Genomic DNA, 24,994 nt, shown 5'->3' with positions numbered 1-24,994 from the left:
ATATAGAACGGGGACAGAGAGTAAAGCGAGATACACCGGAGAGAGGGGAATATAGAACGAGGACAGAGTAAAGGGATATACCCGGGATAGAGGGGAATACAGAACGGGGACAGAGAGTAAAAGGAGATGCCTGGGATAGAGGGAAATATAGAACGGGGACAGAGAGTAAAGGGAGATACCCGGGATAGAGGGGAATATAGAATGGGGAAAGAGAGTAAAGGGAGATACCCGGGATAGAGGGAACTATAGAACGGGGACAGAGAGTAAAGGGAGATAACCGGGATAGAGGGGAATATAGAACGTGGACAGTGAGTAAAGGGGAGATACCCGGGATAGAGGGGAATATAGAACGGGGACAGAGAGTAAAGGGAGATACCCGGGATAGAGGGGAATATAGAACGGGGACAGAGAGTAAAGGGAGATACCCGGGATAGAGGGAAATATAGAACGGGGACAGAGAGTAAAGGGAGATACCCGGGATAGAGAGGAATATAGAATGGGGACAGAGAGTAAAGAGAGATACCCGGGATAGAGGGGAATATAGAACGGGGACAGAGCGTAAAGGGAGATACCCGGGATAGAGGGGAATATAGAACGGGGACAGAGAGTAAAGGGAGATGCCTGGGATAGAGGGGAATATAGAACGGTGACAGAGAGTAAAGGGAGATACCCGGGATAGAGGGGAATATAGAACGGGGACAGAGAGTAAAGGGAGATACCCGGGATAGAGGGGAATATAGAATAGGGACAGAGAGTAAAGGGAGACACCCGGGATAGAGGGGAATATAGAACGGGGTCAGAGAGTAAAGGGAGATACCCGGGATAGAGGGGAATATAGAACGGGGACAGAGAGTAAAGGGAGATACCCGGGATAGAGGGGAATATAGAACTGGGACAGAGAGTAAAGGGAGATACCCGGGATAGAGGGGAATATAGAACGGGGACAGAGAGTAAAGGGAGATACCCAGGATAGAGGGGAATATAGAACGGGGACAGAGAGTAAAGGGAGATACACGGGACAGAGGGGAATATAGAACGGGGACAGAGAGTAAAGGGATATACATGGGATAGAGGGGAATATCGAACGGGGACAGAGAGTAAAGGGAGATACCCGGGATAGAGTGGAATATAGAACGGGGACAGAGCGTAAAGGGAGATACCCGGGACAGTGGGGAATATAGAACGGGGACAGAGAGTAAAGCGAGATACCCGGGATAGAGGGGAATATAGAACGAGGACAGAGAGTAAAGGGATATACCCGGGATAGAGGGGAATACAGAACGGGGACAGAGAGTAAAAGGAGATACCTGGGATAGAGGGAAATATAGAACTGGGACAGAGAGTAAAGGGAGATACCCGGGATAGAGGGGAATATAGAACGGGGAAAAAGAGTAAAGGGAGACACCCGGGACAGAGGGGAATATAGAACGGGGACAGAGAGTAAAGGGATATACACGGGATAGAGGGGAATATAGAACGGGGACAGAGAGTAAAGGGAGATACCCGGGATAGTGGGGAATATAGAACGGGGACAGAGAGTAAAGCGAGATACCCGGGATAGAGGGGAATATAGAACGAGGACAGAGAGTAAAGGGAGATACCCGGGATAGAGGGGAATATAGAATGGGGACAGAGAGTAAAGGGAGATACCCGGGATAGAGGGAAATATAGAACGGGGACAGAGAGTAAAGGGAGATACCCGGGATAGAGGGAAATATAGAACGGGGACAGAGAGTAAAGGGAGATACCCGGGATAGAGGGGAATATAGAACGGGTACAGTGAGTAAAGGGGAGATACCCGGGATAGAGGGGAATATAGAACGGGGACAGAGAGTAAAGGGAGATACCCGGGATAGAGGGAAATATAGAACGGGGCCAGAGAGTAAAGGGAGATACCCGGGATACAGGGCAATATAGAACGGGGACAGTGAGTAAAGGGGAGATACCCGGGATAGAGGGGAATATAGAACGGGGACAGAGAGTAAAGGGAGATACCCGGGATAGAGGGGAATATAGAATGGGGACAGAGAGTAAAGGGAGATACCCGGGATAGAGGGAAATATAGAACGGGGACAGAGAGTAAAGGGAGATACCCGGGATAGAGGGAAATATAGAACGGGGACAGAGAGTAAAGGGAGATACCCGGGATAGAGGGGAATATAGAACGGGTACAGTGAGTAAAGGGGAGATACCCGGGATAGAGGGGAATATAGAACGGGGACAGAGAGTAAAGGGAGATACCCGGGATAGAGGAGAATATCGAACGGGGACAGAGAGTAAAGGGAGATACCCGGGATAGAGGGAAATATAGAAAGGGGACAGAGAGTAAAGGGAGATACCCGGGATAGAGGGGAATATAGAACGGGGACAGAGAGTAAAGGGAGATACCCGGGATAGAGGGGAATATAGAACGGGGACAGAGCATAAAGGGAGATACCCGGGATAGAGGGGAATATAGAACGGGGACATAGAGTAAAGGGAGATGCCCGGGATAGAGGGGAATATAGAACGGTGACAGAGAGTAAAGGGAGATGCCCGGGAGAGAGTGGAATATAGAACGGGGACAGAGAGTAAAGAGAGATACCCGGGATAGAGGGGAATATAGAACGGGGACAGAGAGTAAAGCGAGATACCCAGGATAGAGGGGAATATAGAACGAGGACAGAGAGTAAAGGGAGATGCCCGGGATAGAGGGGAATATAGAACGGTGACAGAGAGTAAAGGGAGATACCCGGGATAGAGGGGAATATAGAACGGGGACAGAGAGTAAAGGGAGATACCCGGGATAGAGGGGAATATAGAACGGGGACAGAGAGTAAAGGGAGATACCCGGGATAGAGGAGAATATAGAATGGGGACAGAGAGTAAAGGGAGAAACCCGGGACAGAGGGGAATATAGAACGGGGACAGAGAATAAAGGGAGATACCCGGGATAGAGGGGAATATAGAATAGAGACAGAGAGTAAAGGGAGATACCCGGGATAGAGGGGAATATAGAACGGGGTCAGAGAGTAAAGGGAGATACCCGGGATAGAGGGGAATATAGAACGGGGACAGAGATTAAAGGGAGATACCCGGGATAGAGGGGAATATAGAACTGGGACAGAGAGTAAAGGGAGATACCCGGGATAGAGGGGAATATAGAACGGGGACAGAGAGTAAAGGGAGATACCCGGGATAGAGGGGAATATAGAACGGGGACAGAGAGTAAAGGGAGATACCCGGGATAGAGTGGAATATAGAACGGGGACAGAGAGCAAAGTGAGATACCCGGGATAGAGGGGAATATAGAACGGGGACAGAGCATAAAGGGAGATACCCGGGATAGAGGGGAATATAGAACTGGGACAGAGAGTAAAGGGAGATACCCAGGATAGAGGGGAATATAGAACGGGGACAGAGAGTAAAGGGAGATACCCGGGATAGAGGGAAATATAGAACGGGGACAGAGAGTAAAGGGAGATACCCGGGATAGAGGGGAATATAGAACGGGGACAGTGAGTAAAGGGGAGATACCCGGGATAGAGGGGAATATAGAACGGGGACAGAGAGTGAAGGGAGATACCCGGGATAGAGGAGAATATCGAACGGGGACAGAGAGTAAAGGGAGATACCCGGGATAGAGGGAAATATAGAAAGGGGACAGAGAGTAAAGGGAGATACCCGGGATAGAGGGGAATATAGAACGGGGACAGAGAGTAAAGGGAGATACTCGGGAGAGAGGGGAATATAGAACGGGGACAGAGCATAAAGGGAGATACCCGGGATAGAGGGGAATATAGAACGGGGACAGAGAGTAAAGGGAGATGCCCGGGATAGAGGGGAATATAGAACGGTGACAGAGAGTAAAGGGAGATGCCCGGGATAGAGGGGAATATAGAACGGGGACAGAGAGTAAAGGGAGATACCCGGGATAGAGGGGAATATAGAAAGGGGACAGAGAGTAAAGGGAGATACCCGGGATAGAGGGGAATATAGAACGGGGAAAGAGAGTAAAGGGAGATACCCGGGATAGAGGAGAATATAGAACGGGGACAGAGAGTAAAGGGAGATACCCGGGATAGAGGGGAATATAGAACGGGGACAGAGAATAAAGGGAGATACCCGGAATAGAGGGGAATATAGAACTGGGACAGAGAGTAAAGGGAGATACCCGGGATAGAGGGGAATATAGAACGGGGTCAGAGAGTAAAGGGAGATACCCGGGATAGAGGGGAATATAGAACGGGGTCAGAGAGTAAAGGGAGATACCCGGGATAGAGGGGAACATAGAACGGGGACAGAGAGTAAAGGGAGATACCCGGGATAGAGGGGAATATAGAACGGGGACAGAGAGTCAAGGGAGATACCCGGGACAGAGGGGAATATAGAACGGGGACAGAGAGTAAAGGGATATACACGGGATAGAGGGGAATATAGAACGGGGACAGAGAGTAAAGGGAGATACCCGGGATAGAGTGGAATATAGAACGGGGACAGAGAGTAAAGGGAGATACCCGGGATAGAGGGGAATATAGAACGGGGACAGAGAGTAAAGCGAGATACCCGGAATAGAGGGGAATATAGAACGAGGACAGAGAGTAAAGGGATATACCCGGGATAGAGGGGAATACAGAACGGCGGCAGAGAGTAAAAGGAGATACCTGGGATAGAGGGAAATATAGAACGGGGAAAGAGAGTAAAGGGAGATACCCGGGATAGAGGGGAATATAGAACGGGGACAGAGAGTAAAGGGAGATACCCGGGATAGAGGGAAATATAGAACGGGGACAGAGAGTAAAGGGAGATACCCGGGATACAGGGCAATATAGAACGGGGACAGTGAGTAAAGGGGAGATACCCGGGATCGAGGGGAATATAGAACGGGGACAGAGAGTAAAGGGAGATACCCGGGATAGAGGGGAATATAGAATGGGGACAGAGTGTAAAGGGAGATACCCGGGATAGAGGGAAATATAGAACGGGGACAGAGAGTAAAGGGAGATACCCGGGATAGAGGGGAATATAGAACGGGGACAGAGAGTAAAGGGAGATACCCGGGATAGAGGGGAATATAGAACGGGGACAGAGCATAAATGGAGATACCCAGGAAAGAGGGGAATATAGAACTGGGACAGAGAGTAAAGGGAGATACCCGGGATAGAGGGGAATATAGAACGGGGACAGAGAGTAAAGAGAGATACCCGGGATAGAGGGGAATATAGAACGGGGACAGAGAGTCAAGGGAGATACCCGGGACAGAGGGGAATATAGAACGGGGACAGAGAGTAAAGGGATATACACGGGAAAGAGGGGAATATCGAAAGGTGACAGAGAGTAAAGGGAGATACCCGGGATAGAGTGGAATAAAGAACGGGGACAGAGAGTAAAGGGAGATACCCGGGATAGTGGGGAATATAGAACGGGGACAGAGAGTAAAGCGAGATACCCGGGATAGAGGGGAATATAGAACGAGGACAGAGAGTAAAGGGATATACCCGGGATAGAGGGGAATACAGAACGGGGACAGAGAGTAAAAGGAGATACCTGGGATAGAGGGAAATATAGAACGGGGACAGAGAGTAAAGGGAGATACCCGGGATAGAGGGGAATATAGAACGGGGACAGAGAGCAAAGGGAGATAACCGGGATAGAGGGAAATATAGAACGGGGACAGAGAGTAAAGGGAGATACCCGGGATAGAGGGGAATATAGAACGGGGACAGTGAGTAAAGGGGAAATACCCGGGATAGATGGGAATATAGAACGGGGACAGAGAGTAAAGGGAGATACCCGGGATAGAGGAGAATATCGAACGGGGACAGAGAGTAAAGGGAGATACCCGGGATAGAGGGAAATATAGAAAGGGGACAAAGAGTAAAGGGAGATACCCGGGATAGAGGGGAATATAGAACGGGGACAGAGAGTAAAGGGAGATACCCGGGATAGAGGGGAATATAGAACGGGGACAGAGCATAAAGGGAGATACCCGGGATAGAGGTGAATATAGAACGGGGACAGAGAGTAAAGGGAGATGCCCGGGATAGAGGGGAATATAGAACGGTGACAGAGAGTAAAGGGAGATGCCCGGGATAGAGGGGAATATAGAACGGGGACAGAGAGTAAAGGGAGATACCCGGGATAGAGGGGAATATAGAACGGGGTCAGAGAGTAAAGGGAGATACCCGGGATAGAGGGGAAAATAGAACGGGGTCAGAGAGTAAAGGGAGATACCCGGGATAGAGGGGAATATAGAACGGGGACAGAGAGTAAAGGGAGATACCCGGGATAGCGGGGAATATAGAACGGGGACAGAGAGTAAAGGGAGATACCCGGGACAGAGGGGAATATAGAACGGGGACAGAGAGTAAAGGGATATACACGGGATAGAGGGGAATATAGAACGGGGACTGAGAGTAAAGGGAGATACCCGGGAGAGAGTGGAACATAGAACGGGGACAGAGAGTAAAGGGAGATACCCGGGATAGAGGGGAATATAGAACGGGGACAGAGAGTAAAGCGAGATACCCAGGATAGAGGGGAATATAGAACGAGGACAGAGATTAAAGGGATATACCCGGGATAGAGGGGAATACAGAACGGGGGTAGAGAGTAAAAGGAAATACCTGGGATAGAGGGAAATATAGAACGGGGAAAGAGAGTAAAGGGTGATACCCAGGATAGAGGGGAATATAGAACGGGGACAGAGAGTAAAGGGAGATACCCGGGATAGAGGGAAATATAGAACGGGGACAGAGAGTAAAGGGAGATAACCGGCACACAGGGCAATATAGAACGGGGACAGTGAGTAAAGGGGAGATACCCGGGATAGAGGGGAATATAGAACGGGGACAGAGAGTAAAGGGAGATACCCGGGATAGAGGGGAATTTAGAATGGGGACAGAGAGTAAAGGGAGATACCCGGGATAGAGGGAAATATAGAACGGGGACAGAGAGTAAAGGGAGATACCCGGGATAGAGGGGAATATAGAACGGGGACAGAGAGTAAAGGGAGATACCCGGGATAGAGGGGAATATAGAACGGGGACAGAGCATAAAGGGAGAAACCCGGGATAGAGGGGAATATAGAACGGGGACAGAGAGTAAAGGGAGATACCCGGGATAGAGGGGAATATAGAATGGGGACAGAGTGTAAAGGGAGATACCCGGGATAGAGGGAAATATAGAACGGGGACAGAGAGTAAAGGGAGATACCCGGGATAGAGGGGAATATAGAACGGGGACAGAGAGTAAAGGGAGATACCCGGGATAGAGGGGAATATAGAACGGGGACAGAGCATAAATGGAGATACCCAGGAAAGAGGGGAATATAGAACTGGGACAGAGAGTAAAGGGAGATACCCGGGATAGAGGGGAATATAGAACGGGGACAGAGAGTAAAGAGAGATACCCGGGATAGAGGGGAATATAGAACGGGGACAGAGAGTCAAGGGAGATACCCGGGACAGAGGGGAATATAGAACGGGGACAGAGAGTAAAGGGATATACACGGGAAAGAGGGGAATATCGAAAGGTGACAGAGAGTAAAGGGAGATACCCGGGATAGAGTGGAATAAAGAACGGGGACAGAGAGTAAAGGGAGATACCCGGGATAGTGGGGAATATAGAACGGGGACAGAGAGTAAAGCGAGATACCCGGGATAGAGGGGAATATAGAACGAGGACAGAGAGTAAAGGGATATACCCGGGATAGAGGGGAATACAGAACGGGGACAGAGAGTAAAAGGAGATACCTGGGATAGAGGGAAATATAGAACGGGGACAGAGAGTAAAGGGAGATACCCGGGATAGAGGGGAATATAGAACGGGGACAGAGAGCAAAGGGAGATAACCGGGATAGAGGGAAATATAGAACGGGGACAGAGAGTAAAGGGAGATACCCGGGATAGAGGGGAATATAGAACGGGGACAGTGAGTAAAGGGGAAATACCCGGGATAGATGGGAATATAGAACGGGGACAGAGAGTAAAGGGAGATACCCGGGATAGAGGAGAATATCGAACGGGGACAGAGAGTAAAGGGAGATACCCGGGATAGAGGGAAATATAGAAAGGGGACAAAGAGTAAAGGGAGATACCCGGGATAGAGGGGAATATAGAACGGGGACAGAGAGTAAAGGGAGATACCCGGGATAGAGGGGAATATAGAACGGGGACAGAGCATAAAGGGAGATACCCGGGATAGAGGTGAATATAGAACGGGGACAGAGAGTAAAGGGAGATGCCCGGGATAGAGGGGAATATAGAACGGTGACAGAGAGTAAAGGGAGATGCCCGGGATAGAGGGGAATATAGAACGGGGACAGAGAGTAAAGGGAGATACCCGGGATAGAGGGGAATATAGAACGGGGTCAGAGAGTAAAGGGAGATACCCGGGATAGAGGGGAAAATAGAACGGGGTCAGAGAGTAAAGGGAGATACCCGGGATAGAGGGGAATATAGAACGGGGACAGAGAGTAAAGGGAGATACCCGGGATAGCGGGGAATATAGAACGGGGACAGAGAGTAAAGGGAGATACCCGGGACAGAGGGGAATATAGAACGGGGACAGAGAGTAAAGGGATATACACGGGATAGAGGGGAATATAGAACGGGGACTGAGAGTAAAGGGAGATACCCGGGAGAGAGTGGAACATAGAACGGGGACAGAGAGTAAAGGGAGATACCCGGGATAGAGGGGAATATAGAACGGGGACAGAGAGTAAAGCGAGATACCCAGGATAGAGGGGAATATAGAACGAGGACAGAGATTAAAGGGATATACCCGGGATAGAGGGGAATACAGAACGGGGGTAGAGAGTAAAAGGAAATACCTGGGATAGAGGGAAATATAGAACGGGGAAAGAGAGTAAAGGGTGATACCCAGGATAGAGGGGAATATAGAACGGGGACAGAGAGTAAAGGGAGATACCCGGGATAGAGGGAAATATAGAACGGGGACAGAGAGTAAAGGGAGATAACCGGCACACAGGGCAATATAGAACGGGGACAGTGAGTAAAGGGGAGATACCCGGGATAGAGGGGAATATAGAACGGGGACAGAGAGTAAAGGGAGATACCCGGGATAGAGGGGAATTTAGAATGGGGACAGAGAGTAAAGGGAGATACCCGGGATAGAGGGAAATATAGAACGGGGACAGAGAGTAAAGGGAGATACCCGGGATAGAGGGGAATATAGAACGGGGACAGAGAGTAAAGGGAGATACCCGGGATAGAGGGGAATATAGAACGGGGACAGAGCATAAAGGGAGAAACCCGGGATAGAGGGGAATATAGAACGGGGACAGAGAGTAAAGGGAGATGCCCGGGATAGAGGGGAATATAGAACGGGGACAGAGAATAAAGTGAGATACCCGGGATAAGGGGAATATAGAACGGGGACAGAGAGTAAAGGGAGATACCCGCGATAGAGGGGAATGTAGGACGGGGACAGAGAGTAAAGGGAGATACCCGGGATAGAGGGGAATATAGAACGGGGACAGAGAGTAAAGGGAGATACCCGGGATAGAGGGGAATATAGAACGGGGACAGAGAGTAAAGGGTGATACCCGGGAGAGAGGGGAATATAGAACGGGGACAGAAAATAAAGGGAGATACCCGGGATAGAGGGGAATATAGAACGGGGACAGAGATTAAAGGGACATACCCGGGATAGAGGGGAAGAAAGAACGGGGACAGAGAGTAAAGGGAGATACCCGGGATAGAGGGGAATATAGAACGGTGACAGAGATTAAAGGGAGATACCCGGGATAGAGGGGAATATAGAATGGGGACAGAGAGTAAAGGGAGATACCCAGGATAGAGGGGAATATAGATCGGGGTCAGAGAGTAAAGGGAGATACCCGTGATAGAGGGGAATATAGAATGGGGGCAGAGAGTAAAGGGAGATACCCGGGATAGAGCGGAATATAGAACGGTGACAGAGAGTAAAGGGAGATACCCGGGATAGATGGGAATATAGAACGGGGACAGAGAGTAAAGGGAGATACCCGGGATAGAGGGGAATATAGAACGGGGACAGAGAGTAAAGGGAGATGACCGGGATAGAGGGGAATATAGAACGGGGACAGAGAGTAAAGGGAGATACCCGGGATAGAGGGGAATATAGAACGGGGACAGAGATTAAAGGGAGATACCCGGGATAGAGGGGAATATAGAACGGGGACAGAGAGTAAAGGGAGATACCCGGGATAGAGGGGAATATAGAACGGGGACAGAGAGTAAAGGGAGATACCCGGGATAGAGGGGATATAGAACGGGGACAGAGAGTAAAGGGAGATACCCGGGATAGAGGGGAATATAGAACGGGGACAGAGAGTAAAGGGAGATACCCGTGATAGAGGGGAATATAGAATGGGGGCAGAGAGTAAAGGGAGATACCCGGGATAGAGGGGAATATAGAACGAGACAGAGAGTAAAGGGAGATACCCGGGATAGAGGGGAATATAGAACGGGGACAGAGAGTAAAGGGAGATACCCAGGATAGAGGGGAATATAGAACGGTGTCAGAGAGTAAAGGGAGATACCCGGGATAGAGGGGAATATAGAACGTGGACAGAGAGTAAAGGGAGATACCCGGGATAGAGGGGAATATAGAACGTGGACAGAGAGTAAAGGGAGATACCAGGGATAGAGGGGAATATAGAACGGGGACAGATGGTAAAGTGAGATACCCGGGATAGAGGGGAATATAGAACGGGGACAGAGAGTAAAGGGAGATACCCAGGTTAGAGGGGAATATAGAACGGTGACAGAGAGTAAAGGGAGATACCCGGGATAGAGGGGAATATAGAACGGGGACAGAGAGTAAAGGGAGATGACCGGGATAGAGGGGAATATAGAACGGGGACAGAGAGTAAAGGGAGATACCCGGGATAGAGGGGAATATAGAACGGGGACAGAGATTAAAGGGAGATACCCGGGATAGAGGGGAATATAGAACGGGGACAGAGAGTAAAGGGAGATACCCGGGATAGAGGGGAATATAGAACGGGGACAGAGAGTAAAGGGAGATACCCGTGATAGAGGGGAATATAGAATGGGGGCAGAGAGTAAAGGGAGATACCCGGGATAGAGGGGAATATAGAACGGGACAGAGAGTAAAGGGAGATACCCGGGATAGAGGGGAATATAGAACGGGGACAGAGAGTAAAGGGAGATACCTAGGATAGAGGGGAATATAGAACGGGGTCAGAGAGTAAAGGGAGATACCCGGGATAGAGGGGAATATAGAACGTGGACAGAGAGTAAAGGGAGATACCCGGGATAGAGGGGAATATAGAACGTGGACAGAGAGTAAAGGGAGATACCAGGGATAGAGGGGAATATAGAACGGGGACAGATGGTAAAGTGAGATACCCGGGATAGAGGGGAATATAGAACGGGGACAGAGAGTAAAGGGAGATACCCGGGTTAGAGGGGAATATAGAACGGTGACAGAGAGTAAAGGGAGATACCCGGGATAGATGGGAATATAGAACGGGGACAGAGAGTAAAGGGAGATACCCGGGATAGAGGGAAATATAGAACGGGGACAGAGAGTAAAGGGAGATACCCGGGATAGAGGGGAATATAGAACGGGGTCAGAGAGTAAAGGGAGATATCCGGGATAGAGGGGAATATAGAACGGGGACAGAGAGTAAAGGGAGATACCCGGGATAGAGGTGAATATAGAACTGGGACGGAGAGTAAAGGGAGATACCAGGGATAGAGGGGAATATAGAACGGGGACAGAGAGTAAAGGGAGATACCCGGGATAGAGGGGAATAAAGAACGGGGAGAGAGTGTAAAGGGAGATACCCTGGATAGAGGGGAATATAGAACGGGGACAGAGAGTAAAGGGAGATAACCAGGATAGAGGGAAATATAGAACGGGGACAGAGAGTAAAGGGAGATACCCGTGATAGAGGGAAATATAGAAAGGGGACAGAGAGTAAAGGGAGATACTCGGGATAGAGGGGAATATAGAACGGGGACAGAGAGTAAAGGGAGATACACGGGATAGAGGGGAATATAGAACGGGGACAGAGCATAAAGGGAGATACCCGGGATAGAGGGGAATTTAGAACGGGGACAGAGAGTGAAGGGAGATGCCCGGGATAGAGGGGAATATAGAACGCTGACAGAGAGTAAAGGGAGATGCCCGGGATAGAGGGGAATATAGAACGGGGACAGAGAGTAAAGGGAGATACCCGGGAGAGAGGGGAATATAGAACGGGGACAGAGAGTAAAGGGAGATACCCGGGATAGAGGGGAATATAGAACGGGGACAGAGAGTAAAGGGAGATACCCGGGATAGAGGAGAAAATAGAACGGGGACAGAGAGTAAAGGGAGAAACCCGGGATAGAGGGGAATATAGAACGGGGACAGAGAATAAAGGGAGATACCCGGGATAGAGGGGAATATAGAACAGGGACAGAGAGTAAAGGGAGATACCCGGGATAGAGGGGAATATAGAACGAGGACAGAGAGTAAAGGGAGATGACCGGGATAGAGGGGAATATAGAACGGGGACAGAGAGTAAAGGGAGATACCCGGGATAGAGGGGAATATAGAACGGGGACAGAGATTAAAGGGAGATACCCGGGATAGAGGGGAATATAGAACGGGGACAGAGAGTAAAGGGAGATACCCGGGATAGAGGGGAATATAGAACGGGGACAGAGAGTAAAGGGAGATACCCGGGATAGAGGGGATATAGAACGGGGACAGAGAGTAAAGGGAGATACCCGGGATAGAGGGGAATATAGAACGGGGACAGAGAGTAAAGGGAGATACCCGTGATAGAGGGGAATATAGAATGGGGGCAGAGAGTAAAGGGAGATACCCGGGATAGAGGGGAATATAGAACGGGACAGAGAGTAAAGGGAGATACCCGGGATAGAGGGGAATATAGAACGGGGACAGAGAGTAAAGGGAGATACCTAGGATAGAGGGGAATATAGAACGGGGTCAGAGAGTAAAGGGAGATACCCGGGATAGAGGGGAATATAGAACGTGGACAGAGAGTAAAGGGAGATACCCGGGATAGAGGGGAATATAGAACGTGGACAGAGAGTAAAGGGAGATACCAGGGATAGAGGGGAATATAGAACGGGGACAGATGGTAAAGTGAGATACCCGGGATAGAGGGGAATATAGAACGGGGACAGAGAGTAAAGGGAGATACCCGGGTTAGAGGGGAATATAGAACGGTGACAGAGAGTAAAGGGAGATACCCGGGATAGATGGGAATATAGAACGGGGACAGAGAGTAAAGGGAGATACCCGGGATAGAGGGGAATATAGAACGGGGACAGAGAGTAAAGGGAGATACCCGGGATAGAGGGAAATATAGAACGGGGACAGAGAGTAAAGGGAGATACCCGGGATAGAGGGGAATATAGAACGGGGTCAGAGAGTAAAGGGAGATATCCGGGATAGAGGGGAATATAGAACGGGGACAGAGAGTAAAGGGAGATACCCGGGATAGAGGTGAATATAGAACTGGGACGGAGAGTAAAGGGAGATACCAGGGATAGAGGGGAATATAGAACGGGGACAGAGAGTAAAGGGAGATACCCGGGATAGAGGGGAATAAAGAACGGGGAGAGAGTGTAAAGGGAGATACCCTGGATAGAGGGGAATATAGAACGGGGACAGAGAGTAAAGGGAGATAACCAGGATAGAGGGAAATATAGAACGGGGACAGAGAGTAAAGGGAGATACCCGTGATAGAGGGAAATATAGAAAGGGGACAGAGAGTAAAGGGAGATACTCGGGATAGAGGGGAATATAGAACGGGGACAGAGATTAAAGGGAGATACACGGGATAGAGGGGAATATAGAACGGGGACAGAGCATAAAGGGAGATACCCGGGATAGAGGGGAATTTAGAACGGGGACAGAGAGTGAAGGGAGATGCCCGGGATAGAGGGGAATATAGAACGCTGACAGAGAGTAAAGGGAGATGCCCGGGATAGAGGGGAATATAGAACGGGGACAGAGAGTAAAGGGAGATACCCGGGAGAGAGGGGAATATAGAACGGGGACAGAGAGTAAAGGGAGATACCCGGGATAGAGGGGAATATAGAACGGGGACAGAGAGTAAAGGGAGATACCCGGGATAGAGGAGAAAATAGAACGGGGACAGAGAGTAAAGGGAGAAACCCGGGATAGAGGGGAATATAGAACGGGGACAGAGAATAAAGGGAGATACCCGGGATAGAGGGGAATATAGAACAGGGACAGAGAGTAAAGGGAGATACCCGGGATAGAGGGGAATATAGAACGGGGTCAGAGAGTAAAGGGAGATACCCGGGATAGAGGGGAATATAGAACGGGGTCAGAGAGTAAAGGGAGATACCCGGGATAGAGGGGAATATAGAACGGGGACAGAGAGTAAAGGGAGATACCCGGGATAGAGGGGAATATAGAACGGGGACAGAGAGTAAAGGGAGATACCCGGGACAGAGGGGAATATAGAACGGGGACAGAGAGTAAAGGGATATACACGGGATAGAGGGGAATATAGAACGGGGACAGAGAGTAAAGGGAGATACCCGGGATAGAGGGGAATATAGAACGGGGACAGAGAGTAAAGCGAGATACCCGGGATAGAGGGGAATATAGAACGAGGACAGAGAGTAAAGGGATATACCCGGGATAGAGGGGAATACAGAACGGGGGCAGAGAGTAAAAGGAGATACCTGGGATGGAGGGAAATATAGAACGGGGAAAGAGAGTAAAGGGAGATACCCGGGATAGAGGTGAATATAGAACGGGGACAGAGAGTAAAGGGAGATACCCGGGACAGAGGTAAATATAGAATGGGGACAGAGAGTAAAGGGAGATACCCGGGATAGAGGGGAATATAGAACGGGGACAGAGAGTAAACGGAGATACCCGGGATAGAGGGGAATATAGAACGGGGACAGAGAGTAAAGGGAGATACCAGGGATAGAGGGGAATATAGAACGGGGACAGAGAGTAAAGGGAGATACCCGTGATAGAGGGGAATATAGAATGGGGGCAGAGAGTAAAGGGAGATACCCGGGATAGAGGGGAATATAGAACGGGACAGAGAGTAAAGGGAGATACCCGGGATAGAGGGGAATATAGAACGGGGACAGAGAGTAAACGGAGATACCCAGGATAGAGGGGTATATAGAACGGGGTCAGAGAGTAAAGGGAGATACCCGGGATAGAGGGGAATATAGAACGGGGACAGAGAGTAAAGGGAGATACCCGGGATAGAGGGGAATAAAGAACGGGGAGAGAGTGTAAAGGGAGATACCCAGGATAGAGGGGAATATAGAACGGGGACAGAGAGTAAAGGGAGATACCCGGGACAGAGGGGAATATAGAACGGGGACAGAGAGTAAAGGGATATACATGGGATAGAGGGGAATATAGAACGGGGACAGAGAGTAAAGGGAGATTCCCGGGATAGAGTGGAATATAGAACGGGGACAGAGAGTAAAGGGAGATACCCGGGATAGATGGGAATATAGAACGGGGACAGAGAGTAAAGCGAGATACCCGGGATAGAGGGGAATATAGAACGAGGACAGAGAGTAAAGGGATATACCCGGGATAGAGGGGAATACAGAACGGGGGCAGAGAGTAAAAGGAGATACCTGGGATAGAGGGAAATATAGAACGGGGAAAGAGAGTAAAGGGAGATGCCCGGGATAGAGGGGAATATAGAACGCTGACAGAGAGTAAAGGGAGATGCCCGGGATAGAGGGGAATATAGAACGGGGACAGAGAGTAAAGGGAGATACCCGGGAGAGAGGGGAATATAGAACGGGGACAGAGAGTAAAGGGAGATACCCGGGATAGAGGGGAATATAGAACGGGGACAGAGAGTAAAGGGAGATACCCGGGATAGAGGAGAAAATAGAACGGGGACAGAGAGTAAAGGGAGAAACCCGGGATAGAGGGGAATATAGAACGGGGACAGAGAATAAAGGGAGATACCCGGGATAGAGGGGAATATAGAACAGGGACAGAGAGTAAAGGGAGATACCCGGGATAGAGGGGAATATAGAACGAGGACAGAGAGTAAAGGGAGATGACCGGGATAGAGGGGAATATAGAACGGGGACAGAGAGTAAAGGGAGATACCCGGGATAGAGGGGAATATAGAACGGGGACAGAGATTAAAGGGAGATACCCGGGATAGAGGGGAATATAGAACGGGGACAGAGAGTAAAGGGAGATACCCGGGATAGAGGGGAATATAGAACGGGGACAGAGAGTAAAGGGAGATACCCGGGATAGAGGGGATATAGAACGGGGACAGAGAGTAAAGGGAGATACCCGGGATAGAGGGGAATATAGAACGGGGACAGAGAGTAAAGGGAGATACCCGTGATAGAGGGGAATATAGAATGGGGGCAGAGAGTAAAGGGAGATACCCGGGATAGAGGGGAATATAGAACGGGACAGAGAGTAAAGGGAGATACCCGGGATAGAGGGGAATATAGAACGGGGACAGAGAGTAAAGGGAGATACCTAGGATAGAGGGGAATATAGAACGGGGTCAGAGAGTAAAGGGAGATACCCGGGATAGAGGGGAATATAGAACGTGGACAGAGAGTAAAGGGAGATACCCGGGATAGAGGGGAATATAGAACGTGGACAGAGAGTAAAGGGAGATACCAGGGATAGAGGGGAATATAGAACGGGGACAGATGGTAAAGTGAGATACCCGGGATAGAGGGGAATATAGAACGGGGACAGAGAGTAAAGGGAGATACCCGGGTTAGAGGGGAATATAGAACGGTGACAGAGAGTAAAGGGAGATACCCGGGATAGATGGGAATATAGAACGGGGACAGAGAGTAAAGGGAGATACCCGGGATAGAGGGGAATATAGAACGGGGACAGAGAGTAAAGGGAGATACCCGGGATAGAGGGAAATATAGAACGGGGACAGAGAGTAAAGGGAGATACCCGGGATAGAGGGGAATATAGAACGGGGTCAGAGAGTAAAGGGAGATATCCGGGATAGAGGGGAATATAGAACGGGGACAGAGAGTAAAGGGAGATACCCGGGATAGAGGTGAATATAGAACTGGGACGGAGAGTAAAGGGAGATACCAGGGATAGAGGGGAATATAGAACGGGGACAGAGAGTAAAGGGAGATACCCGGGATAGAGGGGAATAAAGAACGGGGAGAGAGTGTAAAGGGAGATACCCTGGATAGAGGGGAATATAGAACGGGGACAGAGAGTAAAGGGAGATAACCAGGATAGAGGGAAATATAGAACGGGGACAGAGAGTAAAGGGAGATACCCGTGATAGAGGGAAATATAGAAAGGGGACAGAGAGTAAAGGGAGATACTCGGGATAGAGGGGAATATAGAACGGGGACAGAGAGTAAAGGGAGATACACGGGATAGAGGGGAATATAGAACGGGGACAGAGCATAAAGGGAGATACCCGGGATAGAGGGGAATTTAGAACGGGGACAGAGAGTGAAGGGAGATGCCCGGGATAGAGGGGAATATAGAACGCTGACAGAGAGTAAAGGGAGCTGCCCGGGATAAAGGGGAATATAGAACGGGGACAGAGAGTAAAGGGAGATACCCGGGAGAGAGGGGAATATAGAACGGGGACAGAGAGTAAAGGGAGATACCCGGGATAGAGGGGAATATAGAACGGGGACAGAGAGTAAAGGGAGATACCCGGGATAGAGGAGAAAATAGAACGGGGACAGAGAGTAAAGGGAGAAACCCGGGATAGAGGGGAATATAGAACGGGGACAGAGAGTAAAGGGAGATACCCGGGATAGAGGGGAATATAGAACGGGGTCAGAGAGTAAAGGGAGATACCCGGGATAGAGGGGAATATAGAACGGGGTCAGAGAGTAAAGGGAGATACCCGGGATAGAGGGCAATATAGAACGGGGACAGAGAGTAAAGGGAGATACCCGGGATAGAGGGGAATATAGAACGGGGACAGAGAGTAAAGGGAGATACCCGGGACAGAGGGGAATATAGAACGGGGACAGAGAGTAAAGGGATATACACGGGATAGAGGGGAATATAGAACGGGGACAGAGAGTAAAGGGAGATACCCGGGATAGAGGGGAATATAGAACGGGGACAGAGAGTAAAGCGAGATACCCGGGATAGAGGGGAATATAGAACGAGGACAGAGAGTAAAGGGATATACCCGGGATAGAGGGGAATACAGAACGGGGGCAGAGAGTAAAAGGAGATACCTGGGATGGAGGGAAATATAGAACGGGGAAAGAGAGTAAAGGGAGATACCCGGGATAGAGGTGAATATAGAACGGGGACAGAGAGTAAAGGGAGATACCCGGGACAGAGGTAAATATAGAATGGGGACAGAGAGTAAAGGGAGATACCCGGGATAGAGGGGAATATAGAACGGGGACAGAGAGTAAACGGAGATACCCGGGATAGAGGGGAATATAGAACGGGGACAGAGAGTAAAGGGAGATACCAGGGATAGAGGGGAATATAGAACGGGGACAGAGAGTAAAGGGAGATACCCGTGATAGAGGGGAATATAGAATGGGGGCAGAGAGTAAAGGGAGATACCCGGGATAGAGGGGAATATAGAACGGGACAGAGAGTAAAGGGAGATACCCGGGATAGAGGGGAATATAGAACGGGGACAGAGAGTAAACGGAGATACCCAGGATAGAGGGGTATATAGAACGGGGTCAGAGAGTAAAGGGAGATACCCGGGATAGAGGGGAATATAGAACGGGGACAGAGAGTAAAGGGAGATACCCGGGATAGAGGGGAATAAAGAACGGGGAGAGAGTGTAAAGGGAGATACCCAGGATAGAGGGGAATATAGAACGGGGACAGAGAGTAAAGGGAGATACCCGGGACAGAGGGGAATATAGAACGGGGACAGAGAGTAAAGGGATATACATGGGATAGAGGGGAATATAGAACGGGGACAGAGAGTAAAGGGAGATTCCCGGGATAGAGTGGAATATAGAACGGGGACAGAGAGTAAAGGGAGATACCCGGGATAGATGGGAATATAGAACGGGGACAGAGAGTAAAGCGAGATACCCGGGATAGAGGGGAATATAGAACGAGGACAGAGAGTAAAGGGATATACCCGGGATAGAGGGGAATACAGAACGGGGGCAGAGAGTAAAAGGAGATACCTGGGATAGAGGGAAATATAGAACGGGGAAAGAGAGTAAAGGGAGATACCCGGGATAGAGGGGAATATAGAACGGGGACAGAGAGTAAAGGGAGATACCCGGGATAGAGGGAAATATAGAACGGGGACAGAGAGTAAAGGGAGATACCCGGGATACAGAGCAATATAGAACGGGGACAGTGAGTAAAGGGGAGATACCCGGGATAGAGGGGAATATAGGACGGGAACAGAGAGTAAAGGGAGATACCCGGGATAGAGGGGAATATAGAATGGGGACAGAGAGTAAAGGGAGATACCCGGGATAGAGGGAAATATAGAACGGGGACAGAGAGTAAAGGGAGATACCCGGGATAGAGGGGAATGTAGGACGGGGACAGAGAGTAAAGGGAGATACCCGGGATAGAGGGGAATATAGAACGGGGACAGAGAGTAAAGGGAGATACCCGGGATAAGGGGAATATAGAACGGGGACAGAGAGTAAAGGGAGATACCCGCGATAGAGGGAAATGTAGGACGGGGACAGAGAGTAAAGGGAGATACCCGGGATAGAGGGGAATATAGAACGGGGACAGAGAGTAAAGGGAGATACCCGGGATAGAGGGGAATATAGAACGGTGACAGAGAGTAAAGGGTGATACCCGGGAGAGAGGGGAATATAGATCGGGGTCAGAGAGTTAAGGGAGATACCCGTGATGGAGGGGAATATAGAATGGGGGCAGAGAGTAAAGGGAGATACCCGGGATAGAGTGGAATATAGAACAGTGACAGAGAGTAAAGGGAGATACCCGGGATAGATGGGAATATAGAACGGGGACAGAGAGTAAAGGGAGATACCCGGGATAGAGGGGAATATAGAACGGGGACAGATGGTAAAGTGAGATACCCGGGATAGAGGGGAATATAGAACGGGGACAGAGAGTAAAGGGAGATACCCGGGTTCGAGGGGAATATAGAACGGTGACAGAGAGTAAAGGGAGATACCCGGGATAGATGGGAATATAGAACGGGGACAGAGAGTAAAGGGAGATACCCGGGATAGAGGGGAATATAGAACGGGGACAGAGAGTAAAGGGAGATACCCGGGATAGAGGGAAATATAGAACGGGGACAGAGAGTAAAGGGAGATACCCGGGATAGAGGGGAATATAGAACGGGGTCAGAGAGTAAAGGGAGATACCCGGGATAGAGGGGAATATAGAACGGGGACAGAGAGTAAAGGGAGATACCCGGGATAGAGGTGAATATAGAACTGGGACGGAGAGTAAAGGGAGATACCCGGGATAGAGGGGAATATAGAACGGGGACAGAGAATAAAGGGAGATACCCGGGATAGAGGGGAATATAGAACGGGGACAGAGAGTAAAGGGAGATGACCGGGATAGAGGGGAATATAGAACGGGGACAGAGAGTAAAGGGAGATACCCGGGATAGAGGGGAATATAGAACGGGGACAGAGATTAAAGGGAGATACCCGGGATAGAGGGGAATATAGAACGGGGACAGAGAGTAAAGGGAGATACCCGGGATAGAGGGGAATATAGAACGGGGACAGAGAGTAAAGGGAGATACCCGGGATAGAGGGGATACAGAACGGGGACAGAGAGTAAAGGGAGATACCCGGGATAGAGGGAAATATAGAACGGGGACAGAGAGTAAAGGGAGATACCCGTGATAGAGGGGAATATAGAATGGGGGCAGAGAGTAAAGGGAGATACGCGGGATAGAGGGGAATATAGAACGGGACAGAGAGTAAAGGGAGATACCCGGGATAGAGGGGAATATAGAACGGGGACAGAGAGTAAAGGGAGATACCCAGGATAGAGGGGAATATAGAACGGGGTCAGAGAGTAAAGGGAGATACCCGGGATAGAGGGGAATATAGAACGTGGACAGAGAGTAAAGGGAGATACCCGGGATAGAGGGGAATATAGAACGTGGACAGAGAGTAAAGGGAGATACCAGGGATAGAGGGGAATATAGAAAGGGGACAGAGAGTAAAGGGAGATACCCGGGATAGAGGGGAATAAAGAACGGGGAGAGAGTGTAAAGGGAGATACCCTGTATAGAGGGGAATATAGAACGGGGACAGAGAGTAAAGGGAGATAACCAGGATAGAGGGAAATATAGAACGGGGACAGAGAGTTAAGGGAGATACCCGGGATAGAGGGAAATATAGAAAAGGGACAGAGAGTAAAGGGAGATACACGGGATAGAGGGGAATATAGAACGGGGACAGAGAGTAAAGGGAGATACACGGGATAGAGGGGAATATAGAACGGGGACAGAGCATAAAGGGAGATACCCGGGATAGAGGGGAATATGGAACGGGGACAGAGAGTAAAGGGAGATGCCCGGGATAGAGGGGAATATAGAACGCTGAGAGAGAGTAAAGGGAGATGCCCGGGATAGAGGGGAATATAGAACGGGGACAGAGAGTAAAGGGAGATACCCGGGATAGAGGGGAATATAGAACGGGGACAGAGAGTAAAGGGAGATACCCGGGATAGAGTGGAATATAGAACGGGGACAGAGAGTAAAGGGAGATACCCGGGATAGAGGAGAATATAGAACGGGGACAGAGAGTAAAGGGAGAATCCCGGGATAGAGGGGAATATAGAATGGGGACAGAGAATAAAGGGAGATACCCGGGAAAGAGGGGAATATAGAACAGGGACAGAGAGTAAAGGGAGATACCCGGGATAGAGGGGAATATAGAACGGGGTCAGAGAGTAAAGGGAGATACCCGGGATAGAGGGGAATATAGAACGGGGTCAGAGAGTAAAGGGAGATACCCGGGACAGAGGGGAATATAGAACGGGGACAGAGAGTAAAGGGAGATACCCGGGATAGAGGGGAATATAGAACGGGGTCAGAGAGTAAAGGGAGATACCCGGGATAGAGTGGAATATAGAACGGGGACAGAGAGTAAAGGGAGATACCCGGGATAGAGGTGAATATAGAACTGGGACGGAGAGTAAAGGGAGATACCCGGGATAGAGGGGAATATAGAACGGGGACAGAGAATAAAGGGAGATACCCGGGATAGAGGGGAATATAGAACGGGGACAGAGAGAAAAGGGAGATGACCGGTATAGAAGGAATATAGAACGGGGACAGAGAGTAAAGGGAGATACCCGGGATAGAGGGGAATATAGAACGGGGACAGAGATTAAAGGGAGATACCCGGGATAGAGGGGAATATAGAACGGGGACAGAGAGTAAAGCGAGATACCCGGGATAGAGGGGAATATAGAACGGGGACAGAGAGTAAAGGGAGCTACCCGGGATAGAGGGGATACAGAACGGGGACAGAGAGTAAAGGGAGATACCCGGGATAGAGGGGAATATAGAACGGAGACAGAGAGTAAAGGGAGATACCCGTGATAGAGGGGAATATAGAATGGGGGCAGAGAGTAAAGGGAGATACGCGGGATAGAGGGGAATATAGAACGGGACAGAGAGTAAAGGGAGATACCCGGGATAGAGGGGTATATAGAACGGGGACAGAGAGTAAAGGGAGATACCCAGGATAGAGGGGAATATAGAACGGGGTCAGAGAGTAAAGGGAGATACCCGGGATAGAGGAGAATATAGAACGGGGACAGAGAGTAAAGGGAGAATCCCGGGATAGAGGGGAATATAGAATGGGGACAGAGAATAAAGGGAGATACCCGGGAAAGAGGGGAATATAGAACAGGGACAGAGAGTAAAGGGAGATACCCGGGATAGAGGGGAATATAGAACGGGGTCAGAGAGTAACGGGAGATACCCGGGATAGAGGGGAATATAGAACGGGGTCAGAGAGTAAAGGGAGATACCCGGGACAGAGGGGAATATAGAACGGGGACAGAGAGTAAAGGGAGATACCCGGGATAGAGGGGAATATAGAACGGGGTCAGAGAGTAAAGGGAGATACCCGGGATAGAGTGGAATATAGAACGGGGACAGAGAGTAAAGGGAGATACCCGGGATAGAGGTGAATATAGAACTGGGACGGAGAGTAAAGGGAGATACCCGGGATAGAGGGGAATATAGAACGGGGACAGAGAATAAAGGGAGATACCCGGGATAGAGGGGAATATAGAACGGGGACAGAGAGAAAAGGGAGATGACCGGTATAGAAGGAATATAGAACGGGGACAGAGAGTAAAGGGAGATACCCGGGATAGAGGGGAATATAGAACGGGGACAGAGATTAAAGGGAGATACCCGGGATAGAGGGGAATATAGAACGGGGACAGAGAGTAAAGCGAGATACCCGGGATAGAGGGGAATATAGAACGGGGACAGAGAGTAAAGGGAGCTACCCGGGATAGAGGGGATACAGAACGGGGACAGAGAGTAAAGGGAGATACCCGGGATAGAGGGGAATATAGAACGGAGACAGAGAGTAAAGGGAGATACCCGTGATAGAGGGGAATATAGAATGGGGGCAGAGAGTAAAGGGAGATACGCGGGATAGAGGGGAATATAGAACGGGACAGAGAGTAAAGGGAGATACCCGGGATAGAGGGGTATATAGAACGGGGACAGAGAGTAAAGGGAGATACCCAGGATAGAGGGGAATATAGAACGGGGTCAGAGAGTAAAGGGAGATACCCGGGATAGAGGGGAATATAGAACGTGGACAGAGAGTAAAGGGAGATACCCGGGATAGAGGGGAATATAGAACGCGGACAGAGAGTAAAGGGAGATACCAGGGATAGAGGGGAATATAGAACGGGGACAGAGAGTAAAGGGAGATACCCGGGATAGAGGGGAATAAAGAACGGGGAGAGAGTGTAAAGGGAGATACCCTGGATAGAGGGGAATATAGAACGGGGACAGAGAGTAAAGGGAGATAACCAGGATAGAGGTAAATATAGAACGGGGACAGAGAGTTAAGGGAGATACCCGGGATAGAGGGAAATATAGAAAGGGGACAGAGAGTAAAGGGAGATACCCGGGATAGAGGGGAATATAGAACGGGGACAGAGAGTAAAGGGAGATACACGGGATAGAGGGGAATATAGAACGGGGACAGAGCATAAAGGGAGATACCCGGGATAGAGGGGAATATGGAACGGGGACAGAGAGTAAAGGGAGAGGCCCGGGATAGAGGGGAATATAGAACGCTGACAGAGAGTAAAGGGAGATGCCCGGGATAGAGGGGAATATAGAACGGGGACAGAGAGTAAAGGGAGATACCCGGGATAGAGGGGAATATAGAACGGGGACAGAGAGTAAAGGGAGATACCCGGGATAGAGGGGAATATAGAACAGGGACAGAGAGTAAAGGGAGATAGCCGGGATAGAGGAGAATATAGAACGGGGACAGAGAGTAAAGGGAGAAACCCGGGATAGAGGGGAATATAGAACGGGGACAGAGAATAAAGGGAGATACCCGGGATAGAGGGGAATATAGAACGGGGACAGAGAATAAAGGGAGATACCCGGGATAGAGGGGAATATAGAACAGGGACAGAGAGTAAAGGGAGATACCCGGGATAGAGGGGAATATAGAACGGGGTCAGAGAGTAAAGGGAGATACCCGGGATAGAGGGGAATATAGAACGGGGTCAGAGAGTAAAGGGAGATACCCGGGACAGAGGGGAATATAGAACGGGGACAGAGAGTAAAGGGAGATACCCGGGATAGAGGGGAATATAGAACGGGGTCAGAGAGTAAAGGGAGATACCCGGGATAGAGGGGAATATAGAACGGGGACAGAGAGTAAAGGGAGATACCCGGGATAGAGGTGAATATAGAACTGGGACGGAGAGTAAAGGGAGATACCCGGGATAGAGGGGAATATAGAACGGGGACAGAGAATAAAGGGAGATACCCGGGATAGAGGGGAATATAGAACGGGGA

Source organism: Somniosus microcephalus, unplaced genomic scaffold (genome assembly GCF_052327205.1).
Source record: "Somniosus microcephalus isolate GS21.2 unplaced genomic scaffold, FLI_Smic_1.0 unresolved_chr3, whole genome shotgun sequence".
Classification (NCBI taxonomy): Eukaryota; Metazoa; Chordata; class Chondrichthyes; order Squaliformes; family Somniosidae; genus Somniosus; species Somniosus microcephalus.
The sequence above is the reverse complement of the archived record's forward strand: the minus strand, read 5'-3'. Positions refer to the sequence as shown.